Consider the following 12,866-nt stretch of genomic DNA (forward strand, 5'->3'; position numbering starts at 1 on the left):
GATGTTGAGCCCCCCGCCGGGATATGGTAAGTCCCGCGGCCGAATCCAAGCTCCACGAACGGTCCGATTTAAATTCCACCCTCCAGCCCAGCGGACGAAGCTGTTATTGCGGGAACTCCAGAGAATCAGTCACCAACCTGGGACCTGCGAGCTCCCGATGTTGTCGTCCACTGGGCCCGCGGCCGAAGCCTCCAAGGCCCCGAACTCTGGCCGCAGCCGCAGCGCCACTAGAGCCCTGAAGTCGGCCTGATTCGCGATGGTGAGTCCACAGGCTCTGCCACCAAAGCCTCGTGGTCGGTCCCAGTTAGAGGCCGCCAGCCCCACGATTAGGCCTCAGCGCAGATGGAGACGGAGACGGAGATGGAGATACGACAAAGAAAAGGTCGCATCCCCCCGAAGGAAGAGGTTAAAACAAGTTTCCCCCACCCCCCACACATACACAACTAAAAATAAACTAAAACATACATCTAACATGACAAAAGAAAACAAAAAAAAAGAAAAGACAGACGGATTGCAGCTACTTGGGCAGCGCTGCCAATTCCCAACCATGTCCATAACTTCTTCTGAAGGTAAAATATTCTCTTAATGTTACACCTCTACTCTGAGAGCAGCACAACAACTGCATTGCAAATGACTATCAGGGTGATCATAGAAATGACAGCACCATGGTGATGAACTGTATTTGGGTGCCTTCAGACACATGTACCTTGGCTGAGGTCCACTGAGATGCCTGGGGGAATGAGAAAAAATGTGAGTAACTCAGCGGGTCAGACAGCATCTTTGGAGAAAAGGAATTTCGTGACCCTTCTTCAGACCTGAAATGTCACCTATTCCTTTTCTTCAGCGATGCTGTCTGTCCCGCTGAGTTACTCCAGCTTTATGTGTCTATCTTCGGTTTAAAGAAGCCTCTGCAGTTCCTTCCGACACATTTCATTGTATCTTGTTGTGAAGGTGACAATTGTTCTCAAGTAATGGGGTACCTGCCATTTCCTTGGATGAAGATGAAGATACTGTAACCACATTGATTTTACCACCCACTGTTACATCAAACATTGTCATTTAAAGATAACTAGCTAATCACATTTCAATCTTTCACAGCGGAGGCTAGTATATGACTTAGTTTAGTTGGGTGCTGTTCTGGAACTCTTTACAGTTTGAGTTGTGTCTCTATCTATGCTGTTTAGTTTAGTTTAGTTTAGTTTAGTTTAGGAATACAGCGTGGAAACAGGCCATTCAGCCCAGCGGATTGCACCGACCTGCTATCCCCACACACTAACACTATCCTACATACACTCGGGCCAATTTACATTTCCCAAGCTAATTTACCTATACGTCTTTGGAGTGTGGGAAGAAACCGACGATCTCGGAGAAAACCCACGCAGGTCACAGGGAGATCGTACAAACTCCATACAGACAGCACTTCTAGTCAGGATCAAACCTGGGTCTCTGGCGCTGCAAGCCTTGTAAGGCAGCAAATCTACCGCTACGCCACCGCGCCGCCCACAGCACTTGCGTGTTTCCATATTTTACAGGATGCCATTGACTACACACACATTGTGTTGCGGCCATCTTATGTCATAAGAAACCTTGATAAAACCCTAACAAGCTAAACGTATGGGAACGGAGGTCCCAAACAGAGTGAGCAGGAAAGAGGTCCCTCTCAGTAAAATCGGCTCTGAATTGTTTCAAATTCCCCTCCCATGTTGTGTTTGTACCCCTGACCTATTGTTTTGGATAAACATACAAGGATGAAACTTTACAATTTGCTGCATTTTGGAATGATTTCACAACCATCGCAATTACGGATATCATCTCTTCAAAACTGGTTTATACACTAAACGTTAATCCCAAACTCAGTTACAGATGATTGAAAACAATTAAAGAGGAAGCATTTTAAATTAGCTGCACTCAGTACATTTATCTTGGAGCATTGTATCAATTACTTGAAGTTGTGTTATATAGGACGCCAACTTTGCAGCACTTTAAAGCATCCCAATTAGAAATAAAATATATACGTAAAAAATTGGTCTTATCCTCACACTCAGTCACCAGAAAATGATTCCATTAAATTACCAGTTATTGGATTGCTGCCTGACTGGATCATTAGACATCGAAATGAAAGGTTTATAAGCCAAAGGTAATATATGATCAAGCATAAACTGTTTTGGCAATAAGAAACCTGCTTTAGTATTCATTTAAGGATTTATTGATTTTAACAGAGCAATACTTAGAGAGAGGAGCGAGCAGCTTCTATGACCGTGAAAGATGATTCTACAGCTCATGCTGTTTAGGTGCCTTGAATAACAAATTGGTCCCGGTAAGGCAGCTGATGCCAGCATGCATCTATAACATGCGTCATGCCCAACACCACGTTAACAAGGATATTAGTGTGAGCATCTTGCACGTCAGTGCCTTGCTTTCCAGCAACAACCACAGGCACGGTGGCGCAGCAGTGAAGTTGCTGCCTTACAGCACCAGAGACCCGGGTTCACTCCTGACCACGGGCGCTGCCTGTACGGAATTTATGCGTTCTCCCTGTGACCACATGGGTTTCTCCAGGTGGTCTGGTTTCCTCCCACACTCCAAAGATGTTTGTAGGTTTGTTTGTAGGTTAATTGGCTTTGGTAAACATTTGTAAATTGTCCCTAGTGTGTGTAGGATAGTACTAGTGTATGGGGGGATCGCTGGACGGCACTGACTTGGTGGGCCGAAGGGCCTGTTTCCATGTTGTGCCTCTAATCCAAACTAAACCAAACCAAGATGTTTTCATTTTATAGCTTCCTGCCGGCATCCCATCACTTGATCCACCTCGATGAATGTGTGACAAGGGTTTTAGTCGACCATAGGTTTCTTGCTTTTGGATGGAGGAGGTTACCAGAGTTTGGTTGTGATGAAGGGAGGTCCTTGCTCACACCATCTGTAGTTAGTGAATCAGAGGGAAGTTGAGTTAAACTGGTTGATTGAAAGATACAGCATGGGAACAGGCCCTTCGGCCCAACAAGTCCATGCTTACCGTTAATCATTCAATCACACTAGTTTGTTTTTATCCCACTATTGCATCCATTCCCTATACACTAGGGGCAATTTATAGAGGCCAATTAACCGACAAACCCGCACGTCTTTGTGATGTGGGAGGAAACTTGAGCACCCATGCGGCCACAGGGTAAATGTGCAAACTCCAGACAGCCAGCAACCCAAGGACAGAATTGAACCCAGGTCTCTGGCACTGTGAGGCTCAGGCGATGACTCCTCAACACGGAGTAGGGGGAAGGAGGGGGAAGTGCCATCACATTGGATCTCCCACTAGTTGGTGCTGCCTGCAATAATTCACAACCTTGTCCAACTGGTGGAATGGAGATGTCTCCCAAACGTTGGGCAAGTGCTGGTGAGGTCTATCTGTCCATGTAGAAAGGCTGGTGATGTGCACTGTGGATAATGCAGGGTACTGCAGGGTGGGGACAGCGCTGAGGAAAGCTAGGTACAAGCCCTGGCTGGTAGGGATTTTGATTGTTATTAAACGACTGATGGACAAGGGCCATAAAGTGGCTCTTGCAAATGGCGGGGTATGGTATTTGTTGATGCATTGGATGTTTTAGTTTTAGTTTAGTTTAGAGATATCGTATTGAAACAGGCCCTTCGGCCAACCGAGTCCGTACTGACCAGCGATCCCCGCACATTGCCACTACCCTATTTACACTAGGGCCAATTTTGGCATTTACATTTACACCAAGTTAATTAACCTACAACCCTGTACGTCTTTGGAGTGTGGGAGAAAACCGAAGATCTCGGAGAAAACCCACGCAGGACATGGGAAGAACGTACAAACCCTGTATAGACAAGGACCCATAGTCGGGATCGAACCCGGGTCTCTAGTGCTGTAAGTCAGCAACTATACCCCAATGCCACTGTGTCGCCCCATCAATGATCTTGACCATTGATAGAAATTGTGTGTTGCCTTAAAGTCCTCATCTGTCTTCTCTGCAATAGAGGTCATTCCTCCAGCTGACAGTCATCCTTTGTCCCGTGTGAGGTGATGGGTGGACTTCTGGCCCTGATAAGTGCATCTACATCCTCCCACAAACTTCCATGTAAGAGAATGAGAGGGAGGCCTATCTCCTTGTACACAGAAGACCATTGGAATTCCCTCCTCCTCTTCCATACCTATCCCCAGGAATGCCCCTCCAGTGCCTCTTCAGTTGTGGATCTTCTGCCAGTATCTCTTTCAATAGACAATAGACAATAGACAATAGATAATAGGTGCAGGAGGATGCCATTCAGCCCATTGAGCCAGCACCGCCATTCACTGTGATCATGGCAGATCATCCACAATCAGTACTCCGTTCCTGCCTTCTCCCCATATATCTTTAAGAGCTCTATCTAACTCTCTCTTGAAAGCCTCCAAAGAATTGGCCTCCACTGCCTTCTGAGGAAAATAATTCCACAGACTCACAACTCTCTGTGTGAAAAGGTTTTTCCTCATCTCCGTTCTAAATGGCTTACCCCTTATTCTTAAACTGTGGCCCCTGGTTCTGAACTCCCCCAACATCGGGAACATGTTTCCTGCCTCTAGCCTGCCCAAACCTTTAATAATCTTATATGTTTCAATAAGATAGCCTCTCATCCTTCAAAGTTGCAAATTAACTTTGTATGCTTCAGACTTGCTTTAAGGCCACCAATCACCCATAAAATTATTACCTTATCATAGCGATAAGCCGTTGAATGTAAAAGCTAGAGCTAGCTGCACACTAAGTTACAATTTCCTGCAGGCATTGTGAATTTGGTTCGCTGCCTGAATTGCAGTAGATGGATGAGGATTAATTTTAGGATTTGGGGATTTTTGGAAGTTTACAGAACTCAGTACCTTATCTCACTTTAAATTAACCTGACATTTAATGGAGTAAAACCGTAATATAACATCAGTAAATTATAAAATTATAAAAAATCCTAAGCATTGGTGGCATTCTGTAATTTTCATGTTGTTTAATTATGGAAATGCTTGCTTGCTTGATGTGATTCTCTTCACACAAGATTATTGTGGTTATTCAGAGAATTCAATGCTCTTCATTAAACTTTACTGCTCGAGAAAACTGCTAGCACACGCAATCAAATAATCTAATGATAGAGATTAATAATTCCTGGAAATTGTTTTGGATGCATCTCCAAGGACCTTAAGTGGGGGGCTACCATCGACTCCACAGTCAAAAAGGAACAACAGAGGATGTACTTCCTGCGGCAGCTGAGGAAGCACAATCTGCCACAGGCAATGATGGTCCAATTCTATACGGCCATCATAGTGTCTATTCTCACCTTCTCCATCATGGTCTGGTTTGGCTCAGCCACAAAGCACGACACCTGGAGGCTGCAGCGAATCGTCCGATCAGCTGAGAAGGTTATTGGCTGCAACCTTCCCTCCATTGATGAACTGTACACTACAAGGGCCGGGATGCGAGGGGGCAAGATCATCTCTGGCCCCTGTCACCCTGGCCACAAACTCTTTGAATCACTTCCCTCTGGAAGGCGACTCCGGATTGTCAAAGCTGCCACAGCCAGACATGAAAACAGCTTTTATCCACGAGTAGTAGCTCTACTCAACAGCCAAAAATCTGTAGCCTCCTTTTGACCTGGTATTTTGTTGGTTCACATGCTTGATCAATTGTGTTTTATCATTAATGTGGGTGGAGCACCAAGGCAAATTTCTTGTATGTGAATACTTGGCCAATAAACTTACTTACTTGTACTTTTTGATGAATTGCTGGGGATGAACAATAGTGCTGGAGGGGTACATAGAGGCAGCAGGGTGCCTGTTGCTGTCTCTTGTGTACCTGTCTAGTACTAGAGTTCATACTCATAGAGTCATAGAGTGATACAGTGTGGAAACAGGCCCTGCGGCCCAACTTGCCCACACCGGCCAACATGTCTCAGCTACTCTAGTCCCATCTGCCCGCATTTTGTTCATATCCCTCCAAACCTGTCCTATACATGTACCTGTCTAACTGTTTCTTAAACATTGGGATAGTCCCAGCCTCGACTACCTCCTCTGGCAGCTTGTTCCATACACCCACCACCCTTTGTGTGAAAAAGTTACCCCTCAGATTCCTATTAAATCTTTTCCCCTTCACCTTAAACCTATGTCTTCTGGTCCTCGATTCCCCTACTCTGGGCAAGATACTCAAGTTCAAGTGAGTTTATTGTCATGTGTCCCTGTATAGGACAATGGAATTCTTGCTTTGCTTCAGCACACAGAACATAGTAGGCATTTACTACAGTACAGATAAATGTGTCTATATACCATAATATAAATATATACACATATGAATAAATAAATTGATAAAGTGCAAATAACAGATAATGGGTTATTAATAATCAGAGTTTTGTCCGAGCTAGGTTTAACAGCCTGATGGCTATTCATGATCATCTCCAGAAATTATTAATCCCTGCCGCTACTGTCATATCAATCTTGAATTCCATTGCCGACAATGATCTGGAGTGTGATGTAGAGATAGGGAGGCTGGTACCAAGAATCTAATACTGACAATAAAATCTATATTCCAACCACGAGCTCAGTATGATCAGAGTGTGTCTTTTCTACATCAGAGGCATGCATAGACTCTGTTCATTCCCAAGGTCCCAAGCCACCATCTTAGTTGCAGCCCCACTCCGCACTCATAGTCATACAGCTTGCCAACTTGCCAATGGCAACCAAGATGCCTTGTCTACAGTAGTCCCACATTCCTGTGTATGGCCCATATCCCTCTAAACCTTTCCTATCCATGTACCTGTCCAGGTGTCTGTTGATGTCTATTACGTTTAAGAAACAGTTAGACAGGTACATGGATGGATAGGACAGGCGTGGAGGAATATGGGCCAAACACAGGCAGGTGGGACAAGTGAGGCTGGGACATGTTGTCCGGTGTGGGCAAGTTGGGCTGATGGGCCTGTTTCCACACTGTATCACTCTATGACTCTACGACTCTATGTCCAAATGTTGTTTTTGACGTCCTGCATTGTTTATATTAAGAGGCAGCTCACCTTTTGCCAAGACTTTATCGTCCTCTGGCCTTATCATCGCCATTGACACCTTCAGCGCAGCTGCTGTTCTTTCTCGGACCACTTGTTCGGATGATGTATGAAAGCTGAGAATGGGCTCTCTTTTGGGTAGATGGCAGCAGATGGTCTACGACCTGATGTCACCCATCTGTCAAACCACCTTTTCTCTGCCAGATTTTCGACATATCTCTTCCCCCCTGCTATTCCCCCTCTATCATTCACATCTCATCTGGGTCTCAGAGAAATCTTTCATTTCTCTCATTACTGTTGCCTTTTCATCTCCACTACATTATCATGCCAGCCATTTCAAAATCTGCTGCCTGTCATCTAATCACAAATCATTTTTCTTTTCTGGTTCTCTTCGTTTATCCTTGGCACATTTGCTTCTTGTAAACTGTGACTCCTTGACACCCCCCTGTTGTGTTAAAAGGAGTTCAAGCTGAAATATTAACCTTACCCCCTTCAGTCCACAGATGTTGTCTGACTTCAGTATTTCAAGCATTTTATGTTTACACTGTAGTCCCATGTGCCAGCTATGTTGTCTCAATATAGTCACACAGGCTCTATACTCACCTCAGGCCCAATATACAAAATTGCAAACGTTATTATTTCTATTGAAATATTTTGGGAGTTGCTTTACTGGAGGTACTGTGATTCGTTCCAATTGGGAATGATGAATGATCACTTTGTACTCTACTAGGATCAATGTCCACCTTTGCCAATGCTCGATACCGAATTTCCCTATATTGAAAAATAATTAGAATGTCAATTCAAGTTCTCTGTTCAGAATGGCATAGGTGATTAGAAATGTCCCCACCTGAATGTCATTCAAGTGTACATTCACTTGATTAAAGTTCTGTCAACTTCTATTGAAAGTCAAATAACGAAATATTTTGCATATAAAGGTATGCGGTTAAGTATGAAATAAGAAGAGAATGATACTTCATGTCAAATCTCATTCCTTTGGGGCATGATCTATCTATCTAATGATCCTGGTCTCTCTCAGGAGACTGATGTCTCAATGATCCCGATTTATCAATGTCAAAAATAAGATACTCCAAAACACAAAGGAACCTTGAACGAGCCATATCAAAAGCTCGTCAAGTTGTCAATATGTGACGATTCTCCAATCACCCAAATCACTTGTGATTCATTTTCCTGGAGGTCAAATCCTCTTCTATGAAGCAGTCTCCCCCATGTGCTCTGTAATTCCTTGCTGCTTTCAATGTGCCGCAAACTCAAAACCATTCATATTGTCACACTTCTTTAATTTAAAAGCAGGCAAAAGACCCTTGTTTGATGGGGAAGGGGCAGCCTAATGCAGACATTGTCAAAATCAAAGGGCATCATGGTGGCGCAGCGGTAGAGTGATGCCTCAGTGCCGGAGACCCAAGTTTGATCCCGACTATGGGCGCTGTCTGTATGGTGTTGGTACGTTCTCCCCATGAAATAGAGGAGGCATGGTAAATGCTACAGAATGAAGGCATCATGACCACTACTATGACCACGAGACGCAATATGTTTAGTTTAGAGATTTCACCTTTCACTATTTCACCTGCATGGGTTTTCCCCAGGATCTTCGGTTTCCTCCCACACTCCAAAGACGTACAGGTTTGTAGGTTAATTGGCTTGGTATAAGTGTAAATTGTCCCTAGTGTATGTAGAATAATGTTAGTGTGCGGGGATCGCTGGTCGGTGCAGACTAGGTGGGCCGAAGGGCCTGTTTCCGTGCTGAATCTCCAAACTAAACTAAACTAAACTAATGCAGGTTGCTCATTCTAGTTCCCCAGCATCTCCATTTCAATGGTGTTACTTTTAGTCGATCACTCCGACCTGCATCATACCACTTATGATTGGGTCTAAATTATCTCCACAGTAATTTTTTTAAAATGCATTAAAAGTCTCATTTGCATTGGCCTTGCCGCATCTTGTACTTTGAACTCCTGCCTTCCTGCTGATGTATGCTATATTTTGCTGCAAAAACGATTTTGTTAATAAAAGTCTGTGAAAGTTTTGTTGAAAATGATTTAATGCTGCGTTAAAATGCCTTTGCTGGATTCACATGGAGTCGTTTCTGTTTATCAACTGATATGGAAAAAAAAATCTGAATTGTCATTCTTACTGTTTGCAACCCAAGTGGGAGAAACCAGAATGCAAGAAGGAAAAAAAACGTCACTGTTACTGTATCCCAAAGACTGTTAGGGTGACGGCGAGGCACATCAGGTAGTGCTGCTGTTTTACAACACCGGCAATCTTCTTCTCCCTTGGTTCAATCCTGGCCTCATGTGCAGCCTTCATAGAGTTTGTATGGTCTCCCTGAGGCCACATGGGTTTCTTTCAGGTATTCCAATTTTTCCCCACATATCTTAAGATTTGCTGGTTTGTAGGTTAATGTTCAACTGATAAGCCGGGAGGAGATAATAGACTTGTGAATGAGAATAGGTAGCAGTGGAGTAAGTAAGTAAGTAAGTAAGTTTATTGGCCAAGTATTCACATACAAGGAATTTGCCTTGGTGCCCCTGCCCCGCTCGCTTCCTGGCCCTTGCAGTGTACAGTTCATTAATGAAGGGAAGGTTGCAGCCAATAACCTTCTCAGCTGCTCAGACGATTCGCTGCAGCCTCTAGGTGTCGTGCCTGGTGGCTGAGCCAAACCAGACCATGATGGAGAAGGTGAGAACAGACTCTACGATGGCCGTGTAGTATTGGACCATCTTTGCCTGTGGCAGATTTTGCTTCCGTAGGATGGCCGTAGGAAGTACATCCTCTGTTGTGCCTTTTTGACTGTGGAGTCGATGTGGAGTCGATGGTAGCCCCCCACTTAAGGTCCTTGGAGATGATGGTTCCCAGGAATTTAAAGGACTCCACAGATGTGACTGTGGTGTTGCTATGGGGTGAGGGGAGGGGGAGCTCTCCTAGTCTACAATCAATTCCACTGTCTTAAGAGCATTGAGCTCTAGGTTGTTGCGATGGCACCAGGACGCCAGCTGTGACACTTCCTGTCTGTAGGCAGATTCCTCCCCATCCTGGATCAGTCCAATCAGGGTTGTGTCGCCCGCAAACTTGAGAGGCTTGACAGAGGTGTCTGTGGAGGTGCAGTCATTGGTGTACAGAGAGTAGAGGAGAGGAGAGAGTACGCAACCTTGCGGTGCTCCTATGCTGAGTGTCTGCGGGTCCGAGATGTGCTTTCCCAGTCTCACATGCTGCTTCCTCTCTGTCAGGTAGGTGGAGACGTAGGTGGAGAAACATCACTGATGGTATTGCTCTGAGAGCTGGCATAGACTCAATGCGCAAAATGTCCTCTTTCTGTATTGATATATGACATACATGCATGAAGCAGGGGAAACTTAATGCAAATATTTAACCCCGTATCATAGCCCAGTGAGTTCATAGGATGTATGTCATAGCCCGTTCTAGGAATCTAAAATGTGACATGTTCTCCTAATTCTGAGCCTACAGATAAACAGCTTATCAAAATGTTTGTATGAAATAATCCTGAAGAAAAGAAAACTAAATTAACGTAAGTAATCAATTTATGCAATATGAATTCTGTATATGTATTGGGCATAGATTCTACTTTACAAAATATTACTCTCCCTGAGTACCTCCCCCTCCCCCACTTTGCCATGATAGAAGACAAAGGTGATGAGAGACACAAAATGCTGGAGTAACAGAGGGACAGGCAGCATCTCCGGAGAGAAGGAATTGGTAATGTTTCGGGTCGAGACCCTTCTTCAGACTAGAGTCATAGGAAAGGGAAACGAGAGGTATGTAGAGAGATTGTAGAACAAATGAATGAAAGATATGCAAAAGAGTAACGAAACAGTCATTGTTAGCTGTTTGCAGGGTGAGAAGGAGCAGCATTTTGCGTCTATCTTTGTTTTAACCCAGCATCTGCAGTTCCTTCCTACACAAAGATGATGGTACTCAGGGGTGTGTCAGCTGAGGCTTTAGTTGCTTCTCTATATGTCACTATGGATGCAGCCCTGGAGTGGGGAGTCAGCTTGTCTAGCCACCTGCATCAGGCCCAGATTATGTGTGGATAAATGGGAACTCTTGTCGATGAGCCCTGATAATGAATCCAACAGGATTTAGTCAAACAAAGAGTAAATGCATACTAATTTTAAGAATGAAATGTGGGCACCGATAAACATTTAAACATTGTCAAATGAACAGGCTGCATTTTAAAGGACTTTCAGCTGGTTTAGTTTAGTTTAGAGATACAGCGTGGAAACAGATCGTGCGGCCCACTGAATCTGCACCGACCAGCGATCTCCGCACATTAACACTATCCTACACACACTAGGGACAATTTACAATTATTCCAAGCCAATTACGCTACAAACCTGTACGTCTTTGAAGTCTGGGGTGGGAGGAAACCGAAGATCTCAGAGAAAACCCACGCGGTCACGGGGAGAACGTACAAACTCCGTACAGACAGCACCCATGGTCAGGATCGAACCTGGCTCTCTAGTGCTGTAGGTGCTGTAAGGTAGCAGTTCTATCACAGCGGGACTGCGCCACTCCGGTCTAATTTAATATTAGCCCACTGATTATTGGGGTTTGCAATGATTTCTTTGTGAGGTTCTTGTGATCGTTTGGTAGTTATCATCAACAATATGTGACATAGTTTGCACTTTGCCACAATCTGGGTAATCACAATAGCAGGCACACAATGATCACAGGCAGAACTTGCCCTGTCCACAGCCTATTCAAGGTTATTACTAACACGATCTATTAATATTTTTTTTCATTAATATTTACAAGTAAATGCCTACTGATTTGTCAATGTGTTATTTAGGGCAATGTATCACGGTAGTATCACTCATTGTAATATGTAAAATAAATTAGGTTGGAAATACATAATTTCATGGATCATTACAATTGCTCAAAGTATTAATGCATTTAAAGGAATTGGGATGAGCACAGTGGAGATAAGGGTAGAGTCTGCTAATAGGCTGGGACGGAGGAAGGGGAGTCGTTTTACGTGGAACAGAGAGATGTGATTAAAAAAAACATTCTCTGTTGTAAATTTAGGGCAACACGGTGGCACAGCGGTAGAGTCGCTGCCTTACAGCGCTTGCAGTGCCATAGACCCAGGTTCGATCCCGACTATGGGTGCCGTTTGTAAGGAGTTTGTACGTTCTCTGCGTGACCCGCGTGGGCTTTCTCCGAGATCTTCGGTTTCCTCCCACACTCCAAAGACGTACAAGTTTGTAGGCTCATTGGCTTAGTATAAGTGTAAATTATCCCTAGTGTGTGTGTGTGCGGGGATCGCTGGTCAGTGCCGACTCAGTGGGCTGAAGGGCCTGTTTCCGCGCTGTGTCTCCATACTAAACAAAACTAAATTCTGTGCAATTATAACGTAACTGCAACAATTAACAAAAGCTCACTTTTACTGGTGGATTTCTTTCTTCTGGCACTGCAAAGGTGTGGTTTCACAAAGAGCAGGAGCCATTGAGAACCCAATGCATTTGGTGATGGCCCACGTGTGCATCTTGATACTGGATGTTAACAGGCCAGGGCGGCACAGTGGTGCAGGTTGTAGAGCTGCTGCCTCACAGTGCAAGAGACCCAGGTTCAATCCTCACCTCAGCTGCTTTGCGTGTGGAGTTTGCATTTTCTCCCTGTGGCCCCGCGGGTTTCCTTTGGTCTCTCTGGTGTCCTCCCCCCTTACATACACGAAATGTGCAGATTTGTAGGTTAATTGGCTGTTGGAGACTGCCCCTAGTGTGTGTAGGTGAGTGGTGGAATCTGGGGAGGGGGAGGGGAGGAGGGTAGATGATGACAATATAGAGAGAATAAAATGGGGTTGGATTAGT

The sequence above is a fragment of the Amblyraja radiata genome, chromosome 7, assembly GCF_010909765.2.
Source record: "Amblyraja radiata isolate CabotCenter1 chromosome 7, sAmbRad1.1.pri, whole genome shotgun sequence".
NCBI classification, from domain to species: Eukaryota; Metazoa; Chordata; class Chondrichthyes; order Rajiformes; family Rajidae; genus Amblyraja; species Amblyraja radiata.